The sequence below is a fragment of the Parus major genome, chromosome Z (assembly GCF_001522545.3).
Source record: "Parus major isolate Abel chromosome Z, Parus_major1.1, whole genome shotgun sequence".
Taxonomy (NCBI): Eukaryota; Metazoa; Chordata; class Aves; order Passeriformes; family Paridae; genus Parus; species Parus major.
This window is the reverse complement of record NC_031799.1, coordinates 63877923-63892217: the sequence shown is the minus strand read 5'-3', so window position 1 is coordinate 63892217 and position 14295 is coordinate 63877923. Positions and strand designations below refer to the sequence as shown.

At 41.1% G+C, this 14295-nt stretch overlaps 1 protein-coding gene across 2 annotated transcripts in view; it reads right to left on the bottom strand.

The window, feature by feature from the left end:
- APBA1 (amyloid beta precursor protein binding family A member 1) overlaps positions 1–5362 on the bottom strand; it is an 88526-nt gene extending 83164 nt beyond the window's left edge. For both annotated transcript variants that reach the window (XM_015653446.3, XM_015653448.3), the window contains exon 1: positions 5205–5362. The gene's annotated coding sequence lies outside the window, so the exon portion shown is untranslated. The remainder of the gene's footprint in view (positions 1–5204) is intronic.
- Positions 5363–14295: the final 8933 nt, after the last annotated feature.

Below are 14295 nucleotides of genomic sequence, written 5' to 3'. Positions count from 1 at the left end.
AAAATAAATAAAATTTTAAAAATCCACAAATAAAACTTAAGCATATATTAGGAAAACTAAGTCACAGTCACGTATGTTTAAAATCTTCTATTATGTTCTTTCTTTTTTCCTCCTCCTCCTTCTGTTTTAAAAAAAACCTTTCCTTTTACCCAGACCATAAGCTCTTGTTCACCCAAGTTTTGAGAAAACATGCTTATTAAAAAAAAAAAACAAAACAAACAAATCAGAATGACCACCACAAGAGCAATGATTAGAAAGCTATTTTCTTATGTACTGAAGTGAAAATTCTTGCAGAGAAATAAAAATATTTAACAAAATCAATGTAGGGTACCAAACGTATAAATACTAGATACTGAACCAACACGTAAACCACAGAAAGAATATAGAATACAGAAAGGCATTTATCACCCTGACACGCATCCCCAAAATGGAAAAAATAAGGCAAAAGTGAGTCAGTGTAGGGAAGCTACTCAAATGATCTTTGCCAAAATGGGCAAGTTTTGTAGCCTCTGTGGCTCTGCTGTTCTGGTGGTTTTCTGACCTGTGTTCATCTTTTGGAGTTCAAAGTTTGAAAATTAAATTCAGTAGGCATGTTCCTGATATGCAAAAAAGGTTCAGAAGAGTTTATTTAGTTGAATAAAGAAACTGCTACTAAAAAGACTCAGCCTAAATTCCAGAGATGTGTTGCTCTGTTGTGACTAACTCACAGACTTTTAATGAAGTCTCTTGCTCCCTATGCTCACATTTTTCTTAGACCTTCTTAGACAGAAGGTGACCATCTTCCTAAGGAAAGCAGCATTTATGGAAGTGCTAATCAGACAGAAAGATGCAAGTAATTCTTAACTGCTGGCTTATAAACAAGATCTGATGGGCCAAACAGCCCAAAAACAGGCTGGACAACACAAGGAGAAAGTATATGGCTAAAAAAAAAATAAAAATATTTAAACATTCTGAATTTTTGGTATTAACTGGCTAAACTTTGAAGAACATTTCCTCCTTTTGCTAAGCAATAGAAAAAATAGAGGCTTCCATGTGGTTTACCTCATGTAGACTAGATATAGTTTTAAATACTTCTAATACATTTATTTCAGTTTCGTCGATGATGTTCACTGCTTATCCACCCAGTTACTTACACAGCCTGATGGGTGATGGAAACTTCTCCCTGTCTATTTTTAATTACACAAAAATCACCACAGGAGACATGATGGACCAGGTGAGATGCCACCTGCCTACCAGCATCTCTGCAGAAACAGAACTCCCTAGAAATAGAAGTGCACTTTCATTCCTCCTGCCATGTCAATATGGATAGTTTCTAGCAGAAAGGGTTTAGTGTGGATACACATGTTCTTATGGTTCTGGAGTATCTTCAGCTAAGTCCTCTGCCATCCACAGCTGTCAAGTACCCATTGTACTGCTTCAGTATTTATTTCTTCAGAATTAGGACAGACACAATCATCACGTGCCTGCATATGTGAAAGCAGAAAATAAAAATGCTTCCCTAGGCCCCTTCAGTAAAACAACAAACATACAGATTTTCAGAAGAACATTGATGCATGCAGGGGAAACAGAAAAATAGTATCACATTGTTCTTAGTAGCTGACTTAGCATATCAATCATTACTATGAATCAAAACCAATCAATCTCAGAAACAGTTTTCTCAGAAACCTTTAACCCCTATGCAATATGTATTACTGGCAATCTATTAGAGATAAACGAGCAGAGGGTTGCTAGCTAGAACTCTCATTCAGCAGGAATCTTCACCTTCTAGGAAAGCAGAAAAATACGTTTAAGAATGCATTCATCAAAGCTTCACTTAAGTCTATGGTAATAGGATCTTGTTCAAAGTAAAGAGTTAATTAATCAAGCTGCACTGCCTATGGACAACATGTATTAAACTATCTGAAGCACCTGTAATATTTTTTAATTTTTTTTTTTTTTTTTTAGATCTCAAGAGAACAGCTGTGATTCTTCTAATTCATAATATTATGTAAATCCAGAACAGCTATGATCAATAACAGACAATTCATGTGCCAAGGGAAAAAATGCTGAATTTGAAGTATCTAGAGCATGAGATACAAGTGAAAAGGTTTAGCTCTCAGCTTGATTTTTCCTGTATTTTGTCTATGTGAAGCCTCTGAACTTCATATTGTATTCCTTTTTTCTTGTTTTTTAGCATGTTCATTAGTTTTGGTTACTAACCTTGGACTCACATACATGTTGCAACACGGTGTTTATTTTCCCAGGCAATGTAAGTTTTCTAGACTTATGTTTTTCATGATTTTGCATGCCATACACATTACCACACACTGACACAATCTAAAGCCAAGCAAGAAAACCACTGCAAATGACTAGGCACACAGGCCTGTCAAAAATGAAAAACAAGTAGCTGAACAGAAGATTCCATTTCTTTTTATCCTCATGATTTTTTTGCTGCCTCTAGTGCTAATAAGCACTGCTTATAAAAAGAAGTGTTGTCTACATTTCAAAGATGCACATGCAAAGTCTTCATGTTGAAGGCTTTTTAAGTTTAGAACATAAACACTGCATATGACTGTAGCTTAAAAAGGTATCAAAAAAGTCAGAAGCCAGCTCCTGGATGAATTGAAATTCATTCAAATCTCACACAAAAAGAGTTCAGGTTTTTCATTTGTCTTGCTATTTAGATAGATGACACAAACTTCAGCCTCAAAATTACTAGTACTCCCTTTATTTAAAGTATTATGGAGTACTTACATTACCACAGAGCAACCATAATTTTCAGATTCATAAAATGCTTTATATCTTCAAAAATCCACACCAAATTTCCCTGCCCCCAAATAAGAGCATGGTGGATTGCAAGATTTTCAACTTTGGTATCCATGATGCCACCACATCCAGTATAATAAAATGTCTTTTAATGCATTAGTTTCCATGTTTTTAAATACATTAGGGCAATTCTATTAAATTTAAAAATAAATAAAACAAACAAAAAAACACCAAAAAACAAACAGCCCACCAGAATGCATTCCCTTCCCAACAGATACAAAATTACAAATTTGTCATAAAGGAGAGACTGAGAATTACATTAACAACCAAGGAAAATTGTGAAAAGGATTTTATATTAAGTAACCAAACAGGGTTATACTAAAAAGCTTTGGTATGTCTCTCTCTTAACACACCAAAATGATCTTTTCTATCTACCTAGATGTACCAAACAGCCTTCCCAGCATTCCTATATTTTTTTAACTGAAGAGCTAATCTGTAAATACTTTTGACAGCCTTCCAATAGGTTGGCCTTGCATCTGTTAAAACACAGCATAGTAGCCAGAAAGTTTGCTACTTAAAATGAAGATAATGCAGTAATGTAAAACAGAAGTATCATTTTAAGCTGTAACTAGAAATGTCCAAAATTCAAATAAATTAATTACACTACTCAGCCAATCTTGAACCACCATTACTTTGTCGAAATCAGTTTGACCTAAAAGCTCATTGATACATCAATCTCAGATATTTTCCAAGGAATGCAGGCTGTCTTTCACTAGGGTTTACATTTCTCTCATTAAACATCCACAACATTCATCTAAGGTGCATTACAATACCAAATGTTCTGCTTCTGCAGAGTTTTTTGTGATCATCCATTATTATTCACTGGACACTTAATTCTTCTGTACAAACACACCCAAATGCACAGAATTCAGTAGTAACTGTTGTCCTTCCCTCCTGAACAGCACTTCTGGGCAGTCTATCCTGCCCCTTCCCCCCACAGCATTAGAGACAAAAGGTAAATACGCACCTCACTTTTGGTTTGGCTGCACATAGAGAATAAACACATTCTATGTCACCATCACTTTCTGGGAAGAATAGACATCATGTACTTGCTCCCAACATGGGCTGCAAAGGCAGGTGCAGCTGGTCCAGATTTAACAGCAATGCAGCAGAACCTGGAGTACTATGACTGGAATATTTTGCAAGCAAGTTGTTCGGGACCCCATGGGCCACAGCTGCAGAGCAGACACAAAACTGTAGCCACCTGGGTGTACTTTTGTCAGCTGGTGTAACGTGACACAAGTCAAAGACAAGAAAAACGCTACATGGCTGATCTGCCCTACACCCACGTTTAGCTCACTCTTAATGTGTGCAGAGTCAGGCAAACATCGCCTTCTAGTTCCTCAGCAGCTATGATAACAGCCAGATCTGCAATGCACTCTCTACACTAAACTGCAGTTCCAACAAATCTACAACAGGAGAAAGAAAAAGATGGAGTGTTCCAATCTAGACCCACAGCCCCATCTCTCTTAAAGAGGAGATTTATGATGGCAGTAAAACAAGTCTTGATAGACTACTCCCACTGACTCTGATCCTTACAGAGAGCAGATTTAGTGCTGCACTGACCACGACTGTGATTCAGGCAACCACTGTTATCAAATTGCTTCTCTGAGATAAATAAATAAATAAACAAAATAAAATTTTTAAAAAATTAAAAAACAGAAAGTCAGGACGCCTTTCTTTTCACGAAACCAGAACGTGATGGTAGCAGATGTCATCCTCCCCCCAGCCCAGGGGTGGAGAGCACGCTCCACGGGGAGGATGGGGAGATCCAGGCCCCGTTGGGCTCCCTGCAGCAAACCGGGACGCGGCCGCAGATCCCGGCAGAATCTCCCGACGGAACGGGCTGCTGAGACCGTCCTGCTGCGACAGCGACCACTCGATCGCCGGATGCGAAATCCCCACACGTCCACCCTCCCCCCACACCCCCCCTCATTTTTCCTTTCCACCATAGAAAAGGTGCGCATGGAAAAAAAATACCTAAAAAATAAAAAACATCAAACCAGTGCACTGGGGTATGCACAGCTCCACACAGCATTATTCTACACCCATCCCACCCCCACCAAATAAAATAATGGAATAAACAAACGGAGGGCGAGCACGCAATGCCCCGCCGGAGGCTGGGATGGAGGCGGTCATGGCCGCGTTGGCGCCGCTCCCCGCAGCCCGGGGCAGGTGCAGAGCTGCCCCGCTGGCTCGGAGATGCGCGCACGCCCACGCAGCCGGACAGGGGCCGCCGCAGCGCCCGCACCCCGCTGCGGGCAGGAGCCGCCGGGCGGAACAGGGCCGGCATCCCGCGCCGGGAACCCACCCGCGGGCCCGCTGCCTCCCCGACACCGGCGCCGCGGCGGGGGCGCGGCCGGACCCCCCTCCCGCTCCCGGCCGCGACCACTCCGCACCTGGTGCGGGTCCGCGCCGCCTCCTCAGCAGGCAGGGCGGCTCCGGCGGGGGCGGCGGTGCAGCGCAGGGCGGAAAGGCCAGCAGCCGGCCGCTCCTCCCGCGGCCACCATCTTCCACCTCCTCCTCCTCCTCCTGCCGCCGCCAGCACCGCCAGCGCCGGCCCCTCCCGCCGCACCGCCCTCACGCGTCAGCGCGCCCGCTCCCTCCCTCCCGCTGCCTCCAGGCGGGAGCGGGGCCCGACGGGCGTGGGCGCGGCTCCTCAGCTGCCGGGGGCTCCCGGCGCGGCCGAGGCCCTGCGGGCGGCGCTGGCCTGGCCCCTCACACACCCGGAGCGCTCCGGACCGGCGGCTAGTGCCTGGGCAGCTCGGAGCGAGGGAGGCCCTGCAGGACACCGAGCTGTCCGTCTCACCTTTCCTGGGCACGGAGCCCGCAGGCTCGGTGGCCCAGGAGGGAGGAGGCTCCCACCGCCGAGGAGGTATGAGGGTGGGTGCGCCGAGGCACCGCATCCGCATGGCAGCTGCCAGCGGGCCCTGGGCGTCCTCCACACCTGGGGGGAAGCTGCGAAGACCGAGGTGCAGCACACTTAAACAAATTGCGATCGCAGCCTGCAGGAAGGATTACTGCCACGCTAGAAAGGGCTTGGCAGTGCCTCTTTCCCAAAATACTTGCTCCCGTGTTCACATACACACACACCGTTGGCCCTTAGCTTGCGTCTATAGCCCGGCTGTAAACTTTGTCACATCTCCAAGCTCCTGCTCCCTGCACTTAACTGCCTCAGTGATTCCACACATACAAACAAAATCCTAAATTCCTTAAGACAGCGTCTTGCATTTTATGCTATTTAAAGAAAATAAACTATCAGAATAAATACACCTTTTCTTCGTCAGAGCCAGATTGATGCCTAATCCGTTTTTCATTTTAGAAGAGGCCAGGGGACTTTAAAAAGCCTAAAAACTCATGAAAAAATGCAGTATTGGCGACCTAAATTGGTACATATTGACAGTATTGTTAATTTATCTCTTCAGGGAATATGTTAAACATCTGTGAAATGTTTAGGCAAACCCCACTGTAAACTATCATAAATAATCTATGTATTAAGACTTCTAACTAATTACTATGATAACTTGGTATTAGTTTGGATTTAAAATTTGGTTTTCCCCTTCTGGTGGGTAGAGACTTTTTTGTTCTTGGTAACAACATCTATTCTCCTGTTATGGTATAGTTCAGTCACTCTGTATTGCACAGCTGCATTTTTAAAAGCCCTATGCCAAAATGCCACAGTATTCTCCAAAGGAAGATTTTGAAAATGAGACTATAAAAAAAAATGTTGAAAAGAATGGAGAAGTTAAGGAAACACATTCTTTTTATTCTTTAGACAACTGCTACCAAAGTGCCTTCCTCTATTTTTAATACATTGCCAACACCTCATTTCTTTCCCTCCTATGCTAATTGTTTCTATTCATTGCTGGTTTTCTATCATTTTCTTTAGGAACCTAACATTTGTAACAAAAATAAATGAGCCATGGGGGCTCTGTCTGTTCCCTTCTTTGCTATGTCCTGCTTACATGGCCCTGGAATAGCCCCGGGTTACCACGACTTAAGGTGTAGAGAATATTTATGACAAATTTCCAAAACTATCGATTCTTGGAGAGTTACATTAGATAAAACACTTCGCTTGAAATCAAGTTCCTTCCCCTTGTTCTTCCTCTCAAAATAATGAAGCAGTTGGTCCTGAATGTAATCTGAATTTGTCCTTCTCTAAGAGGGAGGTTTGCCCAGGTGACCTCTAGGGGTCCTCCCCGACCCACGTTTTTCTGTTACATTTCTGTCATTTAAAAGGATTAACAATAGCAGTCTCAATGACTGCTAAATTACATCCTAGAAAAGTTTCATGTCCTAAACGCATTTTTCTCCCAGGGCTCCACTTACCGCGTGTGTTTCACAGCTCACAATGACAGGTCTTCTAACACATAAGTTGTCTGCGAACTTGAAGAGACAGACACTGCTAATATGCAACAGTATTAGTATTGCTAATGCTGCATTAGCATTGACCTTCAGGCTCTTACTTGTTCTCACCATCATCATTATTTAGTCAAATTTCAATACAGAAAATTAAAGCCGACTTAAAAACCAATAGGAAAAGCACCAAGACTAATCTGTAACATTTATAAAATCAAGTAGCGCTGCAGATGAATCAATACTGTCTGCTGGATATTAAATGAAAACCTTCTGAGGGTGACAGTTTTTTAAGTAGCTGTGGTAATCAGTGACAAATACATATCAGCCAGCTTCTAGCATATTCACACAATCTTGCTAGGTAAAAAGTGCTATTTACACTGAACCAATTTTTTCATTGTTGGGGGAGGGAGGAGAGGGAGGGGGGGGTGTTGCTATTTATATGCCCATTAGCCTAGATAAAAGCTTTGGCCCTGGCAGTTCAGATACATTTTTCCTACATTAGTCTACTGATCTAGTTAGTTTCTATGTGTTTTCAGGAACTGGACATTGCAACGATCTTAGGTGTGTATTACTTGTTATTTTCAGGCTTGGGCTGAAAGCAAAACAGCTCTCACAGTCTAAAAAGACCAATGCAAGCTTGACATTTTTAAGATCAGATAGCTCAAGACTCAGAAGCGAAAGAAATGAATGTTTTCTACATTGGAAGCATTCAGTTTCTACATTCATAATGTCTGAAAGCTTAGGATTACAACTTTCATTTCCCAAAAAGCATTAATCACTGACTCCAGTGGTCTGTTACTAGAAGAGAGTAGGCTGTTTCAGGCTGCTTGCTGGTACTGAAATAGGTGGGTTTCAGAAATCAAAATGTTTCCAAATTCTGGTATTGGACCAATTAACTAAAGGGAGGCAGTTTTATGAATAGTATCTTCCAAACTCAACCATCTTATCTTCTTTTCTAGCTTCTTGGTCTGAAATAGCTAAGCCAATAGCATGAAATCAAAGTATGGTTTTCAAGCATAAAAATCCAATTTTGTCAAGTGTTCTGACTTCCCATACAAAATTTCATTGTGCCTTCATCCAGTCTGTCTGTAACTCCTTAGCAGCATAAGAAACACTTAGGTTTCACAGGCAGTTTCCTTCATAAAGTAATTTTCTATGTTAGAGAATGATACCTTAATATACCTTCAAGCACTTCTGCAATCTCCATGTGCACAAGGAGGATGTGCTTTATCACTTAGATAGATGTAGTCTTTAAGATAGTATTGGAAGAAATCAAACACTTTATTCTGTAAATATTACTTCTGTGTTATTGTTGATTATATGACACATGAATAATATAGCATCTAATTAGTTTGAACTCAATATCACTTTAAGTCTTCTAGCGCTGTTTCAAACATTAGTCACTGTTCCCAAAAAAATTAATTAATTCTATAATGAAGTGATTAGATTTTTTTTCTGATAAGAAGTGTTGATCACTTCAGCAACAAGCCAAATGGTGTCCTCACTCGTAGGCTGATTCATGGAGTCAGGTACTTTTGAATGTAGTGCCATAGAAATCAGTTATGTGATCAGCCCAACTGCTTGGCAAAACCAAGCCAGAAGTAGGGTCAGGTCCAGCTTTTTGACTCATAGTGTCATGGTTTAGGAATGGTATTCCCCAATTTAGTGTTGGCACTGAAACATTACAAACCATGCACCACCCATTCACTCCCCTGCCCCTTCTCTTCCCCTCATCCCTGCAACAGGTTAGAGAGGAGAATTAGACATACAAAAGGTAAGGATCACGGGCTGAGATGAGAACAATTTACTGGAAGCAGCAATGAGATAATAAATGAACAGTAACAGCAACAAGAGAGGCAAAGGATTCACATGGGCTCTCCACACAAACACATTACCCTTTACCACTTGCTTCCCACTGCTGCCCCTGTGCACGGCATGAGGTAGTATAGAATAACCCATAGGTCCTGGTCATGCCCCTCCTAGCTACTGCAAAAACTAACCCTGTCCTGGCTGGAATCAGGACACAGGGCCCTCTTGCCTGTAATTTCACATTTCAAATTAATGAATTGGCACTACTGTCCTTCTGATTTTGGATTTCAGCAAATGTTCAGTCTCAGTTGAGGCACTTCCACTGTTAACCCCACGAGGTCCAAGAGACAGCAAAGGAGACACATGCAGCCAAGGATCCTCAGAAGCATAAGCTCCTTTCTGCTAACAAAGGGAATCCAGCATCACTTGCATATGGGGACTTTCAGAAACTTCTGCAAGTCTTGTTATTTCAAGGTGATGTTTGTGACAGGTATCAGGTGCAATGTTTTACCATTTGCTCTTTGAAGCACCTAAATATCACAATATTAGCCATATTATGCAAAAAATATATCCATTAAATCAGATCTGCTGTCTGAACACTTCACAGCTTTTACCTTAAGCCTCACCACACTGCCTGGCAGTATGGAAGTGCTCCCTTCAAAATCATTTGAAAGAGAAGTTCCAGTAAAACTGATTTTTTTTATTTTTTTTTTTCAAATGGACAGTAATTTTATGTGATCCCTTTTCATGTGTCAGTCTCATAATACTGTGATACCTTGCTGATGAGAACGCAGTAGGAACGCAAAACAAGTCTGAGGTAGTCGGTGTCTTGGTCAAAGTTCATTGAATACAAAAAAACAGATCTAAAAACCCAACCCAGCTTAGCTTACTCCAAGTCAATGAGAAAATCATTCAGCTAGCACCTTGTATTCAGACCAAGGGAGCAAATGTAAGAAAAAAAAAGTCAAGTGTTTTTACTCAAATACAAAGCAAGTGAAATAAACAAGGTTTAACAGGGTCAACACAAGAGGTGCTGTCATAGCAGTCAGAGGTATCTGTGTGGTTTGAATGACAAGTAAAACTGGATAATAAAGCCTTGTGGAACAGACTAAATGAAAACAATGGTCTGTACAGTCTCATGTGTACACTTATATTTACTTCCATTCCAATAATAAGAGCTATTAATATATCTGCAGTCTGGTTTTTAAGGTGACGGTGAAGCATAGCAATAAACGGACTTCTGTATGTTAAGTGTGACTGAAGACTGAAAATGGAGCCTCTTCCTTGTCAAATTAGCACAGGAGGCTGGCTTGTTTAGACCAAGTTCAGATATACCTGTTATGTTCATTACAGAAAGATCCTTTTATACCCTCCATTTCACAAAGCTTTACTTAGTGGGGAACATTAGTCACTATATGATAGATGGCAGCAACAAATGAGACGCAAAGTGAATTTTAAGGAAGATGTATTTCATGCACTAACATCTTTTGCTCTTACAAAGAAAGATTGCTGGGTCAGATTGAAGAATGACTGTCATTTGGAGAGGTGAAAAGAGTGGGCAGCACACATGATTGAATAGTGTCAGTGGATGGTTAGGTGAGAAATGTTCCAGCATTAGTGCATGAACCAAAGTAAGTCAAAAGGCACCTTTTGCCAGAGAAATGGTAACTTTGATTATCTTGCTGAGGAAATTTCAGCCTTGCTCAAAGTACATATAACCATTTTGTCTTCAAAGATGGAAAACAGAAGAAAGAGCAGATCCTAGGTCTACATATTTGTCAGTCTTAGGAGAGTGGCAGGAGCACCGGCAAATTTAAATTGTTGACAGTTCCTTTAAATAGTCTGCCACTTGTATGGTTAAGATGTAGCAAACTCCTGTGATTACATGCAATCTCTTTATTTTTCTCCAGCTTAATTTTAGATGAAGATAGTCTGATATTTTATGATTTATCTCAGGATTATTTTTTTTTTTTGTTGCCATGGTTTTATTACATATCACCATTAAAATAAATTGAAGTATATTAACAGAGTGAACAAACTGGTTTTTTGGGTTTTTTTTGGTGTCAACTTTTACTAAAATGGAGCCTAGATTTATTTATAGTTTTATTTCCTTATATTGATCTGTACTGAAGATCATGTTTCATAGATACTTAACGCACCTCAAGACACTACTAATTGCAAACCATTTGCATTTTAATTGTTACTGTGTAACTAATGGCATTTAAAGGTCAGAAACTGTAATGTTAAAAATCTTCCTGAGCAATGGCTGAAGTGAAAACAATATGTGCAGAAATTAGTAGCAGCTTTATAAATGAATTGTGGGAGGCATGAGTATAAACAGTTAACCTGTGAAATTTTTTTCTGCATGAAATATGTTCACACATAGTTATCAATAGTAAGACTGAATACTGTGGCTCATACATGGTATCTCACAAAAATGCCATGGATTCTTTGCTGCAGTTAAAACACTGCAGAGTTAGTAAATATTAGGTCTGCTACTCATTAAGCAAATACTTTCCAGTTAGTGATTTTGTGGAATTTAGAAACTGCAATCACAAAATACACACATATATACATGTGTATATATACTTGTATTGTTGAAAAACATGAGTACAAAGATCATTCAAAGCGCAATGAAAAATTTCCACACTGAGTGAATTTCTCTCCCTTGAGTCCATGATCAATACCCTATGGAGGCCAAGAGCCAGACCAGAGATCCCAGACATCCCTGATGCCTCCTCAATAGGATTCACATATGACAATGCATCAACCAATTTGCATGTTGCTAAACATAAGCACACCAACTGTTTCTTGGGTTTTGGGTGCCTAGTAGGACCTGTGGTGCACTGAGCAATGCAGAAAGGGAAATCATCTGTTTTACTAGAACTAACGAGCTCTTTCACAACACGACATGACTTAAACCCTCCAGAACAAAAGTCACAGCAGCCAGGTGCTAAACACAAAAGCACAGCTAAAAGTCCTGCTCCTCAAAATAAAACATCAAAATAAAACAAATCACTCCTGGTTTGTGCCATGCCATGCTGCTTATCATATTTAACAGTATGTTAATTAATGTATCATATTCAAACACAGCTGTCTTCATGGCCTGAGTGGGAACAAATTTCTTATTCTTCCTGTCAAACCTTTAGCACCACAAAACAAGAATCCCAAATACATTCACTGATTCAGAAAATAAAAAATGGAGATAAAAATAAGTATGATAATATCCATATTAGATATGGACAGACAGGTGTAGGAAGGCTCAACTTCACTGACATAGCCAGACTCACAGAAGCCATACTTTTATCTTTCACAAAAGATATCAGCCTTGAGGTTTCCAGACAAGCAGGTCCATCTGCCCTTTCCATGCAGTGATACATCAGGTCTCTCATGTTCTGTGGTTACTCTCCTTTGGGGTGGTGAGCCCATATTACTGTGTATGTTCAGTAGGTTTCTCATGCCCTCCTTTGCCCTCCAAGTTTAAAGAAAGATATACTTTACATTTCTGCTTCCCTTATGGAAACCCCTAATCAGAGAGGAATGGAGATATGCATCTTCCCTTCTCTCCCCTCAGTGTCCAGAGTCATCAACAGGTTGTTCCAGTGCTACTTTCTCTTCCAGTGTGATCTGACAGTTTAACCCATACACTGGTAAGTTTGCAGTGGTTAGTTCTGCTAGCAGGGATAGCAAAGAACTGTCACTTTCCCAGTTCATTTTCATGTTCCTAATTATGACTCAGTGAAGCCAGCTTTGACCTGCTGTGTATCAATAAGCATTTAAGTCTGCATCCCTATTTCTAAACCAGTGGACCCACTTAATTTATGCTCTTTATCAACTGAAGACCAACTGCTGACCAAGACAACTCAAAAGTCCTTCTAGACAGAAGGGAATTTATCTCTTTCTATTTCATGTTGTTCCCTTTCCAACCTCATTACAGTCACTTACAACCTACTTCTCAGCTCTGCTACCCTCACCTGCAATTACTCAGTTCAAGCAGTAGTTGCAGTTTTCCCTTTGTTTCTGTGGTTGCACCACCTTACAGGGAAAACTGCAACTACTGCTCAAATCTCATGAGCAGCTGGAAAGCGAATTTTAACTTCTGTATTAATTCAATTCAAGCACTACCCAACTAAATAGCCTGTGTTTTGTGGGACTGTAGGAACCAATAAAGCTATTCATTTGAGGACATTTTGAAAGCTTTTGCTTTTCCATTCAAAATGAAATGGCGTCAGAAAGTAAAGAATAAAGCTGTCATGGAATAAAGAAATCCTACACTGAAGCAAGGTTTTCAGCTTTCCTGAAAATAGGCAAACCTGTTTGTGGAAGGGTATGTAAAGGCAGAGTCTCTGCTCTCTTAGCGGTATCTGATCAAGGACCTTTCCAATATTAAAGGGCATAGCAAATACAGGGGGATTATGTATCACTTATTGATATAATTGTGCTGTTTTAAATGGATGGCAATTGCAAGTATCTGTTGAGGGGAAGGACATGGGGGAGAGTGAGAGATGCTGGGGTGGTTCTTAGGAATTGACAAGTGGAGTAAGAAACTAAAGGGCAAGACTGGGCTGGGCCCTGTGTTAACCACCAGAACGATACATGTAACAGACTATATAGCCCTGCAGCAACCCCGCAGGCATCTTAAGGTGGGGACAAGGAAGCTATACCAGACCTCTATCGTTCCAAGATTGTCTTTTCCCTCCAGAATCCAACACAGGGACTAGGGGGTAAGCCCAAGTTGGCCTCTGTACTCACCAGCAAGATACACCTGCTATGGGTAGCAACCCCATGGGCATGGTAGATTGGATTAAAAGCCATACCAGACCTCTGTGACTCCCTTTTCTTTCATCCAACCAATTCATGCCACCAATTCCACCAATCATTCTGCTTAAGGAAAACCTGAGGTTTTTGTTCCCATGTTCTCATCCACATCAATACGTACTATGATGACTAATCCAAGATTAAATTTTGACTCAAGAGAAGATAAAAATTGTTTGAGCCAAGTAGTCATTCTGTTGAATTCTGCTGAAAAGGGGGGTTTGTTATGGATGGGTAATGCGATGGTTGGCTCACACAATTAAGAGATGAATATTATGTGTATGTTAAGAGAAGTGTAATAGAGGTATAGTTATGTTATTTTGGTATGTTCTCCCCATACTCCTCTTTCCCTTCCCCCTTGTATCATTGTCACTGGTTGGAGCATTTGGGAGGGCAGGCTTGTTACCAGGAGGTGCAGCATGGCAACACCTGACCTCCGGCCAAGGGGTAAGAAAGTGATCCCCACCGATCGTGGCAGAGGAGTTGACTGACAGACTTAGGCAGGGG